At 41.6% G+C, this 21,768-nt stretch overlaps 1 protein-coding gene across 4 annotated transcripts in view; it reads right to left on the reverse strand.

Moving 5' to 3' along the window:
• nlgn3a (neuroligin 3a) overlaps positions 1 to 21,768 on the reverse strand; it is a 175,248-nt gene that overhangs the window by 18,168 nt on the left and 135,312 nt on the right. The window lies entirely within an intron of this gene.

A 21,768-nucleotide genomic window follows, 5' to 3' on the forward strand; every position in this document is an offset into this window, starting at 1 on the left:
TAATTTGTTCTTTATACTATGAATATAGAATAATATCAATTAGATTTAAAAAATATATGGCCTTGCCTTGCAGTTTCACAATATGTTGAATCATAACCCCTTTATCATGATACGTATTGTATTACCAGATTATTGCTGACACACAGCTCTATTTGCTACATTGAAGTAGATTAAATAGAAATTTCAAATACTTTTACTGTGTGTAAATAACACTTTTGGTGCTTCTGTGTTGTATTGTCCTAAAACGCAAATTGGATCAGGTTCTCTAGGATAACACTTTGATTTGGAAATCCTTTGTGATCCAGTTATGGTGCCCATAGAAGCACAAGCATCAATTGGCATTAACCACTCTTAATAATTGCTAAAACAAAAGAAAAAGAAAAAACATCTTATGACCAACTAATGAACAATTGGGCAGCTTTTAAATTCTTTGCCGTAGCTGTCGGTAAAGTGTGTTTGATGGACAATCACAAGTAGACTCTTTTCATGACTTGTGGTGACAAGCAGTATGTTCAGTATATTAAAAGTCACACAAATCATGCAAAATCTATGAATAGAGACGTCGTTATCAAGGAAAGATTCTTGTCCAAGATAGAACATTTGGAGATTGAGATTACTCAACAACTTTCTATTATTATTGATCGTATATGTTTTTAAATCATGGCAACAAAATTCCCTTTACCGCATTTGCTTTTCCTGTATTTTTTGGGTTGTAATCTGTGCATTCTCATGACTACACATGCATCCACACATGCAAAATGAATTGATTTCTGTCCTCCTCTCCCCTCGCAGCCTCCCTGCCAAACCAAGAGAAACAGAGAGCCTGCACGGTGATTTCTTCCATTTGCACTCATGCATGTGTCACTAATGCTGCAGCCTCTGAAAAGCAGAGAATGCTATCTCCGTGTCCTTCTACTGCTAGCTCTCTTTGTGCTGTGTCTTTTAAGGCGGTATTCTCCGAGCTCACTTCACACTGCTGCAGTGCCTAGATTGACCTGATAGCTGTGTACGCACAACAACAACACGCACCGTCAGCGAGCCTTGACTAGGCGTCGATGTGGAAATGGGAAGAATAATGAGTTATTACAGGGTTATCTGTGTGTATCTCCAAGTCATGACTGTGTAAGCGGCTCCGCTAATCTCATTAGATGGGACAAGTTGCTAAAGATGTTTTCTGATTTCCTCTCTCTTCTCCTACTGCGTCCACAAATAGATTTCAGATCAGTGTGCTGAGAGGAAATGATTAGTGCCTTTAGCTCCCAGAGAAGCTGTTTTTTTATAGGAGAATTGTGCAAGTGGCTGCTGTCTAGTAACATCTGACTCCTGTTGTTTCTAAATATATGCATCATGTTTTACACCCCAATCTGCAGTGTATAGCAGTGTATAGCAGCCCCTGAGCTTGGTTTCATTGTTATATATGCAGCAAGCAGTGACAGCCATAGACAAAGAGTGCACTCACTTTAAGGAAGCAAGACTCCATAAGTACAAATCAGATGTAAAATATGTCTAGCATGGGAGGGTCAAAGATATAAGTCACACACAAATATGACAATTCAGCCATGAAATGTGGAAGGATGGGAAGCTTCTATTCTTGGCGACATCTTGCTTGTGACAGCCAGATGGGATGGCTGAAAATCATTTTTTGGGCCAAGCAAAGCCACGGAGAGGGCACAGTTGCATTTGTGACAGACAAATTATCGCAAGGGGTGTACACCACCCTGGGGGGAATCAGAGGGATTGAGAGCAAAGAAGGAATAGTGACAGAGAGGGAGAGAGGGAGAGAGAGAGAACAGAGAGAAAGAGAGAGAGAGAGAGAGAGAGAGAGAGAGAGAGAACAGAGAGAGATGGAGAGAGGGAGAGAGAGAGAGAGGACAGTGCGAGATGGAGAGAGAGAGAGAGAGAAAGAGAGATGGAGGGAGAGAGATACAGAGAGAGATGGAGAGAGACGAGAGAGGAGAGAGAACAGAGAGAGAGAGATGGAGAGAGAGAGAGGAGAGAGAGAGAGAGAGAGAGAGAGGAGAGACAGAGAACAGAGCGAGATGGAGAGAGAGACAGGAGAGAGAGAGAGAGAGAGAGAGAGAGAGAGAGAGAGAGAGAGAGAGAGAGAGAGAGAGTCTAAGTGCCCGACTCTTGCAGAAACAAATTAGCTGTGAGCTGTAAGGGTATGGGAGGTGAAACTGAGATGGATACGCACATCCCGGCCAAATGCAGGAAGTGGGTGGAAGCTTACTGCTTACTCTGGGCCTTTTCACATTCTTCCAATACAGAAGATCACTAGCTTACAAGCCTTTGAGTCTGGTTCACAAAGGGATACGTCCCCGATAACCTATCTGATTGTAGCTTACATACAAAGGCAAACAATCATGCACACGCACAGCATAAATATGTTGGCTTAGCTGCTTCCTCTAAATATTAACTGTTTCTCCAGGAAACTCCAATCCTACTATAGAAACACAGAAAAGACCTACAGGCAATATGTAATAAATGTATACTAAACAACACACACACACCTGCAGAGAGAGACACACACACACACACACACACACACACACACACACACACACACACACACACACACACATAATTCAGAAAGCTCATTAGGCACCACACACAGAGCATCTAGCAGGGAGCAACCTTTTTTCTTCTCTGACCAAGAACATAAGCAACTCTTTTAATCTAAACCACCATTAATGAAGCAGAACCAGAGGACACGTTAGAAAAAAAATACTCCCCTGGATGTGCTGTAATTCCTCCTCCCCACTCAAAATGTTAGTGCGCTTCCTATTAGAGAGTCCTCCCGTTACCGATGTCTTGAGGGTCGGTGGTCACACCAGCAGCAGCGTCCGGGCTGATTAACTATTGTGCAAAGCATGAGCGTGCCAGGCTGGGCACGGGCTCCGACAGTGTAAACATATTCTTCTAGCTGTGCCTATGTCACTCTGTGTGTTCCTCTCTCACAGCGTCTGACACCACTGTTCCCTGCTCTGCCCATTGTGCCAGTAGCCCTGCAGCCAGCAGCCGCACAAGCTCGGTCTAATTCAAGGCGGCACACCATGCAAACAGCGGACCAAAATAGAATGGATATGCGTCGCCCTCGCCTCGCCCTCATTCTTGGGCACACATTAAAGATTGAGAGAGAAACTCGGGCCCGGGACGGGACGGCGCTCCGAATGTGATCCCAGCACCTGACTGTGGAATTACCTGCTCCGAGGAAGGCTGCTGTGTTGATGCATTTATTGAGTGTGTGTGCTTCTGCTTGTGTGAGTGTGAATGGCCTGTATTCTGTGTGCTGAGAGAAACACAGTGGAGGGATAGCAGCACTGTCACAACAGCCCTTCCCTGGAGAGCACTATGTCTCCCTTCCCTGCCTCATGCTGTAAACTGTAAACTCCCATTGAGTCAATTACTGTGGCAGCCTCTTTAGCCAGCATAGCCACTTACTGTAAGTGGACGTTCAGACAATTGGGTTATGACATGTCCTACTGTATGTCCATTGGCAGCAGTGGCTCCCTGAAAATCTACTACAACAAATCAAGTCAACTGGAAATCCCAACAATTAGGAGTTATTTGTGCCGCCTATCTGAACTCAGCATTCAGCCACTGAGCATTGATCTGCTGCAAAATTAATCTAAATCCATTCTAATGTTTTGATTTTGATTAGGAAAATACACTGAGTTGCTGAGATGTTGACTTCAGTAATAGAGATAAAAAATGTGTTGAGCAAAGTGTTCATCACTCTGAGATCCGTCATTTCTGCCTCCTCTGAACAAAAGTGTGCTGACTACACATTTATCTGCGCTACAAACTAGAAAATACATCGTAGCAAGACAAACAGACAGACATATGGATGAAGTAAGCTGTCGACATCTATTCTCATTGTGTACCAGATGGAGAGGGGAGGGAGGGGGAAAAGGGGAGGTCATGGGAGGATAAGAGAGGAGGGGAAAGAAATAAAAAAAAGTGAGAAGATTCAAAATTCCTCAGTGGGTGCTATTGTCCCTGGAGAGTATTCACGGCAGGCAAAGGCTCACTGCGCAAGAAAATGGCACTCTGCATGCTAACTGTGACTTTGCATTCATTGTGAGGAAGACACAGGCATCTCAATGCATTGGGTGACTCATGCAACAATTTTATCTCCAATATGCGCTGTTCTCCAGCTCAATACAAAGGCTCTGAAATGATTTCAGAGTGTGATTTTGGTTGAATTAAATTTGTGAACACTGGGATGTTTCTCTATGGGTTGGAAATAAAGCACAGATTCATCACTGGAATTAAAGACCACTCTTTCCCTCCTGAAGTAGATTTGTCAGACGTATTCAACAACAATTTGATTTCTATTGAATATAAGACAATGAGAAAACCTAAAATGTTATTTCATTTGTCAAATAGTTTTTGGCAGTTTTCTTCTTTATAGAAACAACTACCTTCTGAACTAGTACTTGGCTAAGAAGCTTCGATGGCTTTCGGAACAGTCCGCTAAAAGCATTTTAATTTAACTGTATTTTGCGCGGCTCTGCCACCCCTCTATAGGGTCATATTGGCTTATGATGCTCTGCAACTGTGAGTAAATATAAAGCCTGTGTATTAGATCTGTGGCCTGAGATGAAATCTAATTTCTGTGAGCGCAGAGAGATTGCTTGCTGATACACATCCTCATATCCAAGGCCATATCTTGCAGGCCCTATCAAATATACATGGACCTCAAGTCCACAACATATTCTTGTTGCTTGTGGGGTGTTTCCTACCGACATTGACATTTACTTTGATATTTACCAACTATGTGCAGATAAACCTGGCGTGACATCTGTGTTTTTGTATTAGCGTTTGCCATCAACTTGGTTACTGTCCGATCTCATGAGGATACCATTTAAGAAATGAATATTATAATGAAGGCAATAAAGCGCGGCGATGACTTGGCTGATATTGAGAAGTGACAGTTAATTTCAGTCATTGGCGTCGCCAGCTGATAACAGATTGATAGTGTCACAAACCGTAATGGACAAGTAATTAATATCTATTGCACGGACTCCATTTGCGACACTAATGTATCATATTGAATTTCAGATTACACAAAAAAACAGTGACAGAAAACATCTCAATGTTTGGCTCCGTGTCAACATCATTTCAGACCAGCCGGCCTAAAAACAAGGACTATATGCATTCCCCTTTCCAGTCAGCACCCCAGCCATTTTCAATTTTGGCAGGAAAGAATGCAGTATATATATATATATATATATATATATATATATTTTTTTTACCTCTGGTCCTTTCTGTCAAGCTTTGAAAAGGCCAAAAGAGTAGTGGTAGACAGTTTCTTCACCACCTCAATAGCCCAAATTGTGTTGGCTGCTTACAGAGGAGTGGTGGTGCAGGGAGTAAAACCCAGAGTGACAGGCCGAGGTCCCGGCACAAGGGCAGAGAGCTGTGAGCAGAGCTCTGGTGAGGATCAGTGCCTCCCTGCCCCGGCAGCCTCATTAACTATTTATTTATTTGTGTGTCTCTATGTGTGTGTATGCATACTGCCCATGCTAGCTAGCGTCATTCTGTTTGCCTACGTTGTGTGGGTCCTTGTGCGTTCACACACAAGTCTGCATTCTGGTGAACTTTCCGTGCTGCTTGGGGAGACGTGCGACTGCCTCACTGAGGTAAGAAAGGCATTCAATAGTTGCCTTTACGCCTCAGCGGTCACACATCAGATTATAAGTCTTTTACATTCAAACCAGGTTGTAGGCAGCCGAGGAGAGAAAAGAAAAAAATAAATGAAAAAAATATCACAGTCATGTGAGAGAGTGCACAAGTTCCTTTCTCATGTTTTTGTCCTCTTTTCCATGGTAACATGCCTTTCACTGCAATTGCTCGGTTTTTCATATCCTCCCCTATATTCTCTCTTCTCCCTGTTGTGTCTCCTGATGCCAGTGCCAGTAGGCACACAGCTGTAGCCACATGAAATCCCCTGAAGTGGGAGAGTATGTGGACGACCATGTACACATGGACTCCGTGTGTGTCGGTGTCTGTGTATGTTTGCGGGGCTGAGCCGAGCATGGGGGGTAATATTTACGCAGGCCAACCTTTAACGACAGTCAATCCCGCGGGCCTGGACCTGCCATAGCAGTGTGTGTGTTCAGAATGTGTACAGCGGTGTTTGTGCAAGTACGTTCATATTTGTGCAGTATCGATGTGGGTCTGTGGAAATGAGTTATGCGTGTGTGCGGGCGTGCGCGTGTGAGACTGAGTGTGAGGGGCTGCATGCTGGCACGCTCCACTTTCTCAATGTCAAGCCAACACATATTCAACAGCAACTAACGTCAGAACACTTGACACATATCTCACCCACAGACATTCTTTTCAGAGTGGCATCAGCAAGCCTATTGCCATTACTATAGAATGTGTCATTGTCAGCTCCCATCACCTCATAAAGAAATGACACACAGTGCGGCGACGTCATTTATAAAACAGTAGGTGGGATCCATACTCAAAGTGCACGGGTGCAAAAAAGCAGAAAATGGTGTGCATCAAAAAATAACCAGATTAATACCAGTCAATGTTTCCTTTATAAATCACAGTCCACCTGGGAATGTGCGCACGTGGATCAGCCTAATATCTCGCTGTCTACACGCTCACATTAAACAACCATTAAAGGTCAAAGCACCTCATGAATGTTGATGCATAGAAATGAGCCCGCTGATCAATGGTTCTTTACAGTGAGTCATAGCAAACAACCAAGGGGAAGACCAAGAAAAGAAATGTTTCTAACACAGAAGCACGGCTCTAGGGAATCTAAATCGGCTTATTAGCCAGTCATCATCACGGGCCAGGAAATCTTTGTGGTCCCTAAACACTCATTCCCTCCTAATTCTACCATTCATGCTGTCCTCTAGCAGTGCCAGTGCGTCCATCATGCAGCATTTCGCTTGAGTGTCAACGCAGTATTTATATGTTTACAGCAATCAGACTGATTACTTCACAACTTGCCAAAATGATTGCGACAATCAGTAATATCCCCCACCCCGGGATATCATTTGAAAAATGGAAGTTTGATAGGTGAGCGCAGTTTGTTTATTTATTCAAGTTGAACTTGGCCTGCATTATGATTTGGACTCATAATGAGGATATGGGGTGTAATGTTTGTGCAAGAGCTGTCACTGGCTTTATTTCCAGACTTTGCTAAATCAGACAATCCATATGTGCAGGTGGTGAAGATGTGCCGGGTGAGGTGACTGGACAAGGCTGAGTGTGTGTTGCACGTTCACTCACTGCAGCGATTTTACACACATTTAAAGGTACAAAACTATGAAAAAAAACTAAAATCGTACTTGGTGATATATTCACAGTATAAGAAGATATTGTTGAAGACTATTGACGATCCGTTCTGCAATTCTTTAAGGCTATTTGATGTGGGACTTACAATTCACCTACTGTAGTTAATGTGGTTAAGGTGAAAAAGACTCGGTATATTCACGCTCAATATTGGAGAAAGGCAAGCCAGGCTTTCCTGAATCCTACCACCTGCCACATCCTGGCATCATCCTCGCATTTCATCAGCTGCGGTGTATACAGTCCAGCCCTCTGCTGAGACAGCTCTGATTAAATATTTAGCAGCATTTGATTTGAGATTTGAGTTAGTTTATATCTTTTACAATTGCTTATGGAATAGTTGGGGCTCACTAGCACAAGCACAAATAACACTGCTGATTTGAAAGGCTATGATAAAGTGGAAGTAACATGCGGTGTGACGTGAAATGAAATGAATGTGTGAGAGGCATTATGATACGTTTAATGATTCCTCTGATTTAATTTCTGCAACCTGCTTTAATTCGCCACCTTCTCACCATCTGCGTCGACAACATCCCACAACCATAATGTGCACATGCATGGGTCAGAGTGTCCGTACAGGTGTGCACATTCTCCCGTCAGGTTTGTTTTTATTTAGCCCTACTTTTGTTTAGGAAAGTGGCGTACGCCTCTTTCAGGCCCCGATTTGTGCTTACGGTTATAAATGAGGCCCCTGGTCTGTAAAACACAGAATCTCCTCCGCATGTGGGAAATATTAATCTATATACCCAACTGCAACAACTCACTTTGGGTTTGAAAGGTCAAATATTACATTAATTGCATGAATTTCACATTTTTTACATGATCTGATTGTTATTATTTTATTCTTTCTTTTCTACAGTCGTGAGATCGAAGGTACAAAGGGGGGAATGGCGGCTTAGGTTTCAGAGTCCTGGTACTGTGCATGCTGACACACTGTCAAGACTTAATGGCACATTTAAATAATATCATCAGTAATACTGGCCAAACTATGACAAGTCAAAATGTCTGCTGAAAAAAGGCCTATTGTAGGTTATTTATTTGAGATCTAGAATAGAGATGTTTGCACATTTTGTGTCAGTTTTAATGAACATTTGAACACAGTGTGAACTAAATAGAACTAAATACTTACAATTCTCTGTTATTTTACGCGTCTACTAAATGAAATATTTCAGAAAAACAAACTGAGTGACATACTGTTATTTTTTTCCCATACAAATGTAATTTAATCTCTCAAACTGTTGCTATCAGTTTGCTATCTATATATCTTCCTCCAACTTATTGATGTAGAAAATAATGGCAGGATGAAAAATACCTGAAAAAACTCAATTTAGCTGCTTTTGTTGATGATGATTAATACACACACAAATAAACTAAGGATACCATTACTCTGTAAGCATAACAGTTCATCCTTGACCATGGAAACAGAAACAAAGACAAAACAATCCAAACTCAAGGTCCACTTACTCGCTTTTTGTCAGGCTTTCAATAAAATAAAAGGGTCTTCATGCCCAGATGAACACCAGAGGTCCTTTAAGCGCTATGGATACAATCTGAACAGTTACAAAGATACAGCTTTATCTTTTCATGTGTACGGCATTTGATTAAAATAACTGGATTAAAAATAGAATCACTCTTTATTAATGCATTCTTATTGAGATATTGTATTAATTCAAATGTAGATAAAATATCACGGTTAATGTAATTTTATATTATCATATTTATACTCATTGTGATGTAGTGCATTGACAAAATCAACTGTGAAACTGTTAAGGAACAAAATAGCCTGACAGGAATGTCTGATCTCATTACATTGATGGAAACAATATCTCAAAATCCAATTAGACAGAAAACATTCCTGCGCATTAATTTGACCAAAGATAGTCAAAAGGGAGCATTGTCTTATTATCATGGTTGTCTTATATTTAGCTAATATGATATTATTATTGAGAATATTACATATTCTGTGTACACTATTCCCCCGAGTGCATTTCCACATGACAGCAGAATCTACAGTTGCTGTCATTTACAGTAAATAGCTTGGAGCATATCAGTTCTACCACACATTGTCTCCCCCCATGTCGCTGTGCACTTTGTTTGTCTGCATTTCTGCATGGGGAATGTTAGCAACTGGCCTGTGTTTATTCAATGAAGTACCTCCATGGTAACATGATTTCCTGTTTGAATTTAAATCAAACATGGGCCACCCTTTTTCCAGCCAGGGATGTGTTTTGGCTGTGACGGAGGTGCAGAGTTTTTTGGCTCTGATCTGTAGCTGTTCCCCATCAACACCATCAGATATTCACAGTGCCATCTCTGATGTCGCAGCTTTCCCTCCTCCTTGCCAGCTTCATCAGTTTTGACACAGAGAAATAGACTGGTGCTTTTGGGTTACTGACAAATTACGGCAGCACAATCTACAGTGTTTGAATAATTTAACACCGTACCGCTTGGGGGAAATTTGCACAAAGAAAAAAAAAAGGAAATCTACACACCAAACTAAGCACTTTTTACTTCGAGGTTTGAAGCAGGAGGTATCATCCGTCTGTCCTCTGAGACTTTGTAATCTTGTAATCTCTCAGTATCTCTGCAAGTGAGGACCATGTTTTGGTATCACAGAGGCTGGTGGCTTTCTCAGAGGAGAGCTCAGGTACACATACACACCCTCTCTTTCCCAGGAGGTCAGGGTGAGGTGTCAAGGTGGGCTGACTGTGTAGTCCATCCACAGAGGGAAGGTTTATTCCAGACAGCGCTTTAATAGAGACCAGAGGGAGAGGAGGAGCAGTGAAAGCTGGTAGGGCTGTAGCACAGTGGCGCTGTTTCCCATCGAGTCTCCCTCCCCTCTCCTAATGAGCATTCTATTAGCAGCTAGGGGACGGATTTAGGCAGTTAGACATACGGAGAAGGCTGGCTAACAATGCAAGTTGTTAGCTAAACAGCTGTTCTCTCTCTGCTGCCACCTCCCATCCCCGGCTAATGAAGCCCTCACCGATGAACAGGAGTCCCGGGACAAGCCTGAGAACAGCCACAGACACGCAAACAGGGAATCTCAGTCACTCACAGGCCTCGTAAAAAAAAAGTCTGTGTGGAGGATAGCTTCACCGATAGGACAACCCAGGCTCCAATTAGATAGTGGCCTAGTGGGAACCCTAAGAATAGCACATTGGGCGAGCGCAGACATTTTTATGAGCACTCTGCGCTGCTGTGTGTTCGGAAAGCAAACACTCCTTAGTATTGTGGATATAAGTGGAAAACGGCAGAAGCCGTGATGCCTTTCATAATGGGCAATAAACAGTTCACTGAGATGATTTTTTTGAAAAGTTGTATTGTTTAATTTCATTATCCTCTACAGTGTGAGTAGTGTTCTCAGCGGTGGGCATCGATCAAGATTAGTGGCATGCCATATGGGTATGTCAACATCTGAAATACTGCGGCGGATGCGTGCTCTCCAAACAGCCCTCAATTAAACAAGGAGTAATGTTTCAGGAGGGATGCCTATTTTTCATTTGATAAAAACTTGATACGGCATTATGTTTGGTGAGCAACAAATTGCATTTGTTTTGGTTAAAAGTTGAGTCTGTCAAAGGCGTGATCGTCTGACGAGGGCCCAGGTCACCTTCAAATGATACGTACGTTAACATTTACTGTGCAGGTTGTTTTTTTTTGCTTTTGTTGAGCAATCACTTTAGCTGTCAAAGCTGCTGCATGCTTTAATGTTAGGACTGTCTGACATACCGTGTGGGTTTTTATAATGCAAATAACTGTGTTTAAATATGAGCTGCAGGCCTTTCAGCCCACAACCTTTCTTCAATGTGTGTTTTGATGTTTTCTGAAGCCTAGAAGGAACTAAAATAAAACTTCTGAGCATTTAAACAATAACTTGTCAACACGTAAAAGTGTATAAATAATCACAGAAGACACTTAGTGTTGGATTTATCGTTATGGATTTATTTTACAAAGTCACCAAAAAGCCACTGCAGTTCAATGCTGGATTACAAAGCTTCTGAAAGGGATAAGATCGCACCGGAGCCGGCACAATGGATAGCTTCTGGGCCAAAAGTAAGTCTCTCGCATGCAGCGTCGTATACTTGACATATTTCGCCCTAAGAAAAGTCATATATTGGCGTAGTTGTATTTTAAGCATTGTAAAGAAAATTGGTCCATATGGAAACTTCGTCATACAAATGCATTATTGATGTGCTCGTGAACACGAACAATGAAATAACAAAAGACTGTTCTGTCCTCGTGTTACCTGAAGAGCTGTTCTGAACGTGGGACTGCATCCGAACTTCTGATTCTGAAAGTTTGTCCTAATATTGTGCAGCAATTAGCCAGGTGTGCCTAGGTGGGAAATATAGAGTTTCAAGCACTCTTTTTTTTTTGTTCATTCTTCACACAGCTACGTCTGCCACTGTGTTGAATACTAAACTGCTCATCATGAACAGCTTTGAGGAAAATCTTTCCTTTTGGTGTTTTCTTTCATCTGCATTTGTTAGCTCATGGATATTGTAAGAGTCGCACTGGGACTTTTGTTTTTACTCCTACATTCTTGTTCCTACCTTTCATCTAACAGATAGGAGCCTCGGTGGTTTCTGATCCACATCATTGCTGCGCTTTGTCAGCAAACACTTCCTGCAGCTGCTTCACAATAAAAGCCTTCAGGCAACATAATCAATTTTGTAGGCAACACTATTGTTGTTGTTGCTTGAATGTATATATGCCTACTATTCTGTTTCCACTGAAGTCCCATGGGACTAAAACACCTGACCAACAGCTTTGAAACATTAAAACCTGTTCTGTAGATGTGATTACAGCATCTTATAAATGTATTATGATGGTGTATTATTGTTTTTTGAAAAGTTAGAGAATCGTGGTAAGAATAAATTGCATGTTTATTATTAAAATGGAGAAGTTCTTATAAGGGAATTAACAGCTGCTTATAAACTGAGCTAACTAAACTTGAAATGCTTAAAATAATGTTCTCTAGCTTCCCTATAATTGGTACCAAATTATATAATTCTATCCAGGACACTGAATGATGGACCCAAAGAAATAAAGTGTTGCCGTTTTATCTCCCAACATGAAAGTCTAAATGCTGTTTCAAAGCCCTCTTCATGCTGTAAAAAATACAACTCTGGGGAAGAGATAATGAATTCTTACATTCTTTCGTTATTTTATTGGAGTAAGCTTGTAAAATTAACCCACACCAGGTCATGAAAACTCCAGATTAACAGAAAAGATACAAGGAAATGACCTCAAGGGCTGCTACGGCCTCGGTGTCCCCAGATCAGATTTAGCATTTACCAACATTACAAACTTTGCCCCAAAAGTGCCCTTGAAGGCTTTTTGTTAAGCAGCTGCAACAAGTATTCAAGTGTAACTCTAAGGTTAGCCATTGTGGGCTAACAGTGATAATAATGCTGTAACAGTTGGACATTTTGAGGACATTTATTTGAGTGCAGACGATAGTGAGTAGTACATCTGAGCTGAAAACAGTACACAAATCTCCAAAAGGAGCACCATAGCTGCACAGGTTCATCCTTTATTTTAATGTTTAAAATCTAACGCCTCTTTAAAGCAGACAACTTCTCTCTCCACCCACCATTCACCGTGTGAATGATTCACTGTCACACGCGGTTGGATGATGTATTGTGCAAGCTAGTTTGTTAAAAGCATGACTCTAGCAGAAACCCTTGCACCTGAGATAATACTTCATTTGTAACATGCAGATGCTATTTCTAAAGTCTCAAAGTGCATTTGTATCTTTTCACTCTTCCGCCTGAAGCAACAGGTCGCCTCTCTGTCCAGGTATTAACCAAATATGAGTTCTGTAACTTTTTTATCCAGAAGAGGAACATTGTCTTCAAATTGTGAAAGCGCACAAATGCAATATTGTTCTCTGACAGTTGCATTTGTATCAGCGAGTCACTCACTTTCACCTCTGAAAGGGATCTATAGTGTATGTTACTTCTCTAAGCTAAAAATCTATTACAGCCTTGTGGGTCTGAAAGCTAAAGATTTAGTCTTTTTGTCAGGTTGCACAATGTTGGCTCTTTATAGTAGAGGTTTCTGCTAGTCAGCATGTTTGCCAAAGTTCCTCTCATTGGGGATTTCATTGTGCTCAGACTATGCAAATTTCACAGTTAAGGCTAATGCATTTGCACTGCCCAGAATTGAACATCTTGGTAGGCAGGCTACAGCTTGTGACCGCACATGCACATGTTCACACACACACACACACACACACACACACACACACACACACACACACACACACACACACACACACACAGTGGACAGTTAAAGTGTGCACTTACAGCACATTAAGTCAGTGATAGGGATCCAGATGGCATACATGAATTCCATTCTCTATATCACATTATTTTGGGCTCTCACCAAGAAAATCACACGAGCTTAGTCCTACAGCAAAGTAATTGGACTGATGTTTTTTCTATGCGACACTTCTTATCACACACTGAACAAAACAATTTTCTTTTTGTCATTTTGTCTATAAGTATAGACTGTAGCAAGCAGGCTCTGTGTACACAGAATGATATATTCCTGGATGCCTATAATCATGCAGTAAATATTTTTCCTCTCTGTGCAAATGAAGCGGTACCAGAATTAGGTGAGCACAAAGCCATACTTTTCCTATTTCAAATATAATTCAGAAGTTTCCAAAACATCACCCCAGAAACGGTTTGAAACACCTGTAATGTTCCCTTCCCCGCTGCAGAAGATGTATAGAAATCACATGTTATGAAACCCTTCCTGGCTTCATAGAAGCTCCACAGTATCCTTCTGTTATTCATGCAGAGGCATCGAGCGCTTTCCCCTCGGCAGGGATAATCAGATGTATGGAAACTGAACGACTGACCTAACTAGCCGCAGAGGTGAGCTGTCAACAGCAACAAGCAAACACATAGTGCTTGTGGTCATCGCTAAAGGGCAAAGTTCAGCTAATTACACCGTAGTTGTTCATCTGGTAGACAAACGGGGAAACAGTCTATTTAACAACACATCCAGGCAGCCGTGTTGCCTAGTGCGGAATGCCTAATGAATAAACACTTATACAATCGTGGATAAAAAAAGAAACAAACAAAAATGTGCAGTGAAGACGAAACAGAGAGAACAGACAGTGCAAACGAAAAGATGGATAGACATAATGAAATGTGAAAATAGCGAAAGGCTAACTAGTGAGTGGTGGCAGAAATTGGGCCAATATGTGTGGAACAACAGCAAATGAAGGGAGGGTGAGAGATAGAGAAGGTGTGAGAGGAGGAGGGAGGTCAGTCGAGATGTGGAGATGGGCGGAGGAGGAGGGGGAGAGATGAGCCCCCAGTGCTCAGCTGTCAGTGCTTCCTCTGCAGGTGGGGCAGGAGGAGTGCCAAGTCCCTCTCTCCCACTCACACAGACACCCATGCATCACTCTATAATGGATGCTTTACACTGGTGCCAGAGAGAGAAAGACTGAGGCAGAGAAAGAGAGACATGGTGAGAAGACGAAAGGGAGACATGGAGGAGGGTGAGTACTGGAAAAAGAAAGAAACTGCTATGAGGAACAGGAAAAAAGGAGCTGAAGAAAATGCCTCAGAGATTAAGGCAGTGGAGTCGAGGTAGCAGGGAAATGGACAGACAGACAGACAGACAGACAGACAGACAGACAGACAGAAAACCCCATCAAGTCATTAGACCAATCAAGACAGGAAACAGACGAGACAGTCTGGGAGCAATATGATGCAGCTATTGATTTAATTGATCTACAGCCTAACAGGATCAAAGAACGGCAGGGCACAGCTCAGAGCTACAGCCAACGCTCCCCTCCATTCTGCTGTCACTGTCCATTAGGAGGTGTATGAATGCGCCCTTGACAATGATTTATCAAGAATGATTCATAGATGGCATCTACCTGAACTAATGACTTGCCAGCATCTTTGCTGGGAATTGTAGGTCATCAACAGATGACATATTTTGTAGTCACCTCGTTCATCAGCTGCGATTAGATTCCAAAAGCAATCTCGGCAATATATCACCAGATGGGTCTTATTGTATTGTCTTGGAGAATATTGCTGAGACAGCTCATGTGTGCCACATGTCGCTCAAGCTGCCAAAGCCCATTTGTATGGTTGTGGATCTGGGGCTATAGGTATATGCAACGCTCTGAGCTATTACCTCGGTTGATGGAGGCATGGATTTACTAAAGTACTCAATTATCCTCTGCCTCTTTCTCTGACCTGCTGCTCGGCTCTTTAACACCTATAACTCTATGCTTTATAGGCTCAACTACCTGCTGCAAGCAGAGACAGACTGATGGCTGGACTACCTGAATGAACTGCCTTCACTGTTTTCGGGCCATTTGTCAATTCTTCATTCCTCTGCTCTCTTCTGGCAAGGGATAGGTAAAGCTGCCTTACTCTGATGGACAGCGCAACTGGATATTATTTTCTAGAGTGTTAGCTCACACTGGCTATCTGACCTCAGTGGAGCCATATTTACCCCAATAACACCCCTCCCATCTCACATTACTCTGCAGGGACTCCTTTTTTCTTCTTCTGCTCGATACAACTTTGGATTAATTTTCTCTTTGGAACGGTGAGTGGTGAAGAGAATAAAACCTATTTGCTGCCTGAATTAGGTCGTTTTCAATTTCTCATGAGACCAAAAGAGAGTAAAACCTTTTGGTTGGTGAGTAAGCCTCCATCATTGTTTTGTAAAAAAAATTAGCAATTTATTTGGTTTTCTCTGCTATACAAAGTCAAAGACAATGCCTTTCAGAGAGCGACTGAAAAATGCCACATAGGCCACTTGTTAAAACTGGTTTGCTTCTTCCACACAATGACGGCCTCACTATATGGCAGACAACAAAGCCGAGTAGTCAGCGTAAATAAATACAAGCATTCTTGCTCCGCATAGATGGCATCCCCCTGGTTTAATTATCGCTCTTGTCAATCGAGGTGGAAGAATACGGCGCCTGACAAGGCGCGTCCCCATTCTCTCATCTCGCATAGGCCTTTTTCACACCCTGAGATGCACAGACACCCTTCAGCAAACAGCCCAATCAAACCTTGAGATGGAAGCATTCTGGTGCCCCAAACACCCAGGTAACTTTACAGTGTCGAGTTTCCGAATGCCTTTGACATCTCAGAAATAGGGTCTATTCAACTTCCGACAATTGTCCCTGGTTTTCTCAAGCACGAGGCATTTGCACAACAATGGCAGCTGAATCGTGTATGAATAACATCCCAGGGATGTGGTTATGCAGCTATCTTTCCCCTTGACTCCAATTCACATTCCAGCTCTTGCAAGGTGCCTATATTTGATGCTTAAACTCTACTACAGGAGACGGATGGCTGCTACAGGATGCCTGAGACCACAGAAATGAAGTGTGGACGGATCGCACCTCCAGATCTGTACGATTAGAGCTCAGCACAGGGGCATTAGAGAGTGTGCATGCAGGCCTATAGGCCATTCCACAAGGAGACCCTCCCATGGGTCTCCTTGTGGAAAGGAAGCCCACACGTGTTACTTCCAAAGGTCATTGCCAGATGTAACATTACAGTTAAAGCTGTGATGTAGTGTAACACTCACCCACTCTTCATCTTTATGACCCACTGGCTTCCTTCCCCACTCAGTAAAATAGGGTAATTTGGAGCAGCATTTACATTAACATCAAATTACCTGTCGATATCTCATAATACAGCAATGAATGACTATACAAGTTTACAAAGCTCAACACATCATCACAATTCCCAGCAGCCTCACTACAATAGTGTTTGTGTTGTTCCCTCTAAGGAAAACTACGAGCCTGCATGTACATGGTAAATTATTGTCAGAGCAGAGGTTAGGTGCTCATGGCAACACAGGCTCTGAATCCCACAACGGCAGCACTGTTTCAGCGAGATCGACAGAGGCAGATTGATTCAACATCTAATAAACATTGTTATCAGTCTTATTTCCTTGCTCTATGGATGCACGTGGTAAATACATGCCAGAGACTTCACAGTAGTCATTTGCACTCATTTGTGCAGTTAAATCATAAGAGGACCCAGATAAGACCTCACATAAAAGATCTGTTACCTCGCCAAGTGATGTCATACAGGTGCAGTCACTCACAATGCCATTAAACCCCAAAATATTAATCTATTCAAATATAACAATAAAAGAGAAGGATAATTCATCCCTCCATGGCAGATGTAGTGTACATGTATAACATGTGTTTCGGGATGCAACTGATGTTTATTTTAATTATCGATTAATCTGTTGATAATTATTGGATAAATTGATAATCATTTGGTCCATCAATTATCAGAAAATGCTGCAACCAGACAACAAGATATTAGATTTACTACCAAAACTATCACATTTTTAATAAAGCCTGGAACCAGTTCATTATTGACGTCTTTGCTTTAAATAATTACTTTAATGATTTATTAATTATCAAAATAGTTATTACTCAATTAAACCATGGAGGAAAGGAACTTAGTAAAACATTCAAATAGACTAAAATAAATGAAAATGATTAAATACACTTTATCTTTCCCAAAAAACAAAGTATGAAGGATGACACACGGAAATGAGAAAAAAAAGAGAAATAATATTGAGCCACCAAGGTCGGCTTCTGTTGTCGTCTCCTGAATCAGCTCCATCAGGTTTAAACAAACGTGTGATAATGAAGCAGGGGATTATTTAAGAAATTGATTTGATATAGAACATATTTGGCAAACATGATTTTATTTTAGGGTGCAAGTCAAACAGTATGAACTATTCAGCCTAAACCTATGATTTAACATGTTTCTCATTATTATTATTATTATTATTATTATTATTATTATTATTATTATTATTATTATTATTATTATTATTATTATTATTATTAATAATAATATAATAATATAATATATATAATAATAATTATTATTTCTCCACTACAGTACTTCTACCTATTTGTTATTTGCCTCTGTATCAGTATCCTTTTTATAGGAAGGAGTCTGGAGGGTGATGGTAGGGGAGAAAAAGGTGTTTTTAAAATAAATACCACCACCCTGTGATGACTGTTGCTTGAAACAGTGACCACTATCAATATTTATTTTTAAATAAAAGTCAGACCAGCGGAAAATGTTGATGTATTTGTGATGAATAGCACAACGTTAATAATCAAATCAAGCTAAATACACAATTTAATTAAGTCTTTATCAAGTTCAATAAATTGGATTATATATTATCCACTCTTTTTTATTATTTTACCAACTAATCCTGTAATAAATGCTGTTCTAAATGTCTGGGGTATTATGGGTCTTTTTAGCTCATTATTTCTTTGCCAGCCATGTTGCCTTCAGATAATTCACTGACTGGACATACTCCACCACATTTGACACTCTCAAGTCACTCTAACAGAAGCTCCAGTTTCTCACCCAATCAGCTGAAGGAAATTGTACAGTAATGCATCAATTCCTATTACTTTCAAGTCGCATCCTTTCCAAGACGGCATGAATCACACATTTTGGTCCAAATATTCACAGTGAGTAGTTCACTATGAAGAGCCACCATTAATAAAGTTAATATTTTAGATTAGATTTGAGAAGAATGTCCTGCCACGCCATTTGATTTTTCCAATCTCTCTGATCCTAGATTTCTACACATCCCACGATGCACTCCTTTACTTAATCACCTTCTATGCTATCCTTCACCCTAAATGGATTTAAAACTTGTTACCCTTAGCTAAAAACCGAGTACCTGTCACACTGCCCTCTTAATACTCATGGTTCAAGGGGTTTCAGTGTTTGCTAGGTGGTGTCTTGCATTAAAAAGCCCTGGTACTCATTGCACTGCTGTAATAAAACCCAAGCATTTAACATGCACATTTATGGTCCTCAATAACCCAGAAGTCTTAATAAAAATGAAAGCTGACATTGGCATGAAGGATCCTCCACACTAGCTGTCTTTAATGTCCAAGACGTTCCATTAAAAGGGGAGCACTTCCTCAGAAGCGGCGCTTTTATCCTGATTGCTTTCAGGAAGAGAAGAGGAAAAAAAGAAACCAAACGACCTTCAGCGGCTCTACAACTAGCCCTTCCCTCGGTGTGTGCTCCGTGAAAGAACAGGCCGGCATGCACACTGATGCAGAAGTAGACAGTATGTTTTCTGTAGGTTGTGAATGGAGAAACAGATGTATTGACTCCACTAAGAGATACATGTACAAATACAGACGTCTGAGTCGTTGGTTACTTGGTATTCTGTTCATGTATAGAGAAGCTATCTCGCTTTGTATCTCCTAATGATTATTAGGAGATAGGGAAAAAAGCCAAATCTGCATGTTCAATTAGTGCCTGCGCGATGCCAGATAGATAATACATGGGACTGGCTAATGTCCTTGCTTCTGAACTTCTTCAGCCGTTTTCTGTTTGAAGCAGGAGAAAAAGAAGATGGGGACAGAGATTTTCCTCTGTGGGAACACAACTGTTGAGCTACATTTAATAAGCTGGTCAAAAACACTCTCCTGCCGAGAGGGACTGCGTTTTTAATGACCATTCTGCTTCCAAAGTCTCAGATGTGCGGCTAGATTGCTTGCCACATAGAAGACAAGGCAGCCATCTTATTAATAGCAACACACCACACATGCTGCAGACTAGGGAGCAGAAACCCTGAGTGGGAGAGAGGGAGAGCGAAAGTGTGTCCCTTGCATGCTTTTACTGTCTGTGAAGGCAGGGAGACAGATGGGTGCAGTGAGGAGGAGATTAGATGGAAGAGGCAGGGCAGGGACCGGGGTCTAAAAAAATCTAGCCCTCACAAGAGGACGTCCAGGCCAGCCTCCACTCAGGCCAGAAGGGGGGGAGGTGATGGATGTACCCTCTGACTGGAGCCCTCGGCACGCCCACATGGAGACGCCACCAAGGCCAGGCCAGAGGAGCAGGCAATCAGAGAAAGAGGCTGAAGGGCTAGGATGATATAGGAGGATCCAGCTTATTAAATAGGCTTCAGGAGGATCATGGAGCATCTGAAGTAAGTTGTCACTCTGCCACCAACAGGCATAAAAGGAAGTCTCTGTTAGATTGGGAGTCTATGCACTGTAGGCAGTGATGACAGACTGTGTACAGTAAGAGCGGGAACACTGTCATTAAATACACTGACACACCAGGGAGCTCCAGAGCAGTGTGTCATCGCTGATTTACTTTTTCTTTTTTCTACCTGGGCCTCGTTATCCTGCATCTGAGCATCAGGTGAAGGGAAATGTTTGTGTGTGAGGCGCATGTGTATCCTATGCTTTGTTCATCATATCCTAGCGCATGCTACACCTGAATTCAAACACGCCGCATTCAATGTGACACCACTGCCTCTATTTCTAGACGCAGCGTATGAATTTTTATTTGTGAGCCAAATCAGGAGATGAAGATGGAACCATGATGCGTTGTTTACAACCTTGTTTCCTGACTTAATTTCCATTCATAGGGCAAAGTAGAAAACTCAATATAAGTCTGCTAACATGGAAAGGAAATGATTACACAAATCCATTACCAGAGGCCACCTGAAACCAGGTGTGCTCATTCCACAGTGTATAATTCACTTGATTATAGATTTTAACATCAATTTTCAGACTTCTATGCAGATCCAGACACTTTGATTCCTTTCTTGTTTGTTTCGTTGTCTTGGCAACAAGAACATCCTATCAGTTGTCACCTCAACAGGTAAGAAGGAGAGGAGAAGAGTAGAGTGGAGGTTGTGAAAGCAGGTGCGAAAATACATTTTTTCACTTGGATTTCCTGTCACATCCCGCAGCCCACTCCAGTCCTAAACTTTATATAATTACAACAATCTGTGCTCCGAGAGAGACTGTGTGAAATCTGATTGCCATTGGTAACATTCGCTGCAAGAGTCCTGGCGTGATAGAAGGCTTCCTGTTTCAATTTCCTAGGATCCCTCAAGTTTTACTGGCTTTTTTTTTTTATCCCATCAGTGGGGCATACATTTCCATTCAGGGGAAAAAACAGACCCCGTAATATCCAATTTACTGGGAGGCAGAGGAGATGGTTTCACTGGCAGTATAATAACATGCTACATGGAGCGTAACATTATGGAGTATGAATAAAAAAGGCATTTATGGTAAAAATTCAATCCAAAAGCAGTCATCATTCATCGGAGGAAATCAAGGCAATTAGTAACACTTTAATGCAAATTGGAGAAGGCAAAACACATCACAAATCCCTGCCACTGTAATAGGGACCAAAGAAGAGGAGCTCAAATGACCTCTTTCAAATGTCGGTGTACTATAAAAAAAAAAATGAGAACACAGATGCTTCTCTGCCTGGTGACAAGACAGAAAGAAATGTGTGTGTATGAGTGTATGTGGGGGTTGGGCAACCACTTATTAGATTCCTGCTCTAGAATATTGCCTTAGACCAAAATGTTATCTCATGCAAGAGTGATTGCTTTAATGTAATTCACTTGCATGTAATGTACAGT

The sequence above is a fragment of the Cottoperca gobio genome, chromosome 10, assembly GCF_900634415.1.
Source record: "Cottoperca gobio chromosome 10, fCotGob3.1, whole genome shotgun sequence".
In the NCBI taxonomy this organism is placed as follows: Eukaryota; Metazoa; Chordata; class Actinopteri; order Perciformes; family Bovichtidae; genus Cottoperca; species Cottoperca gobio.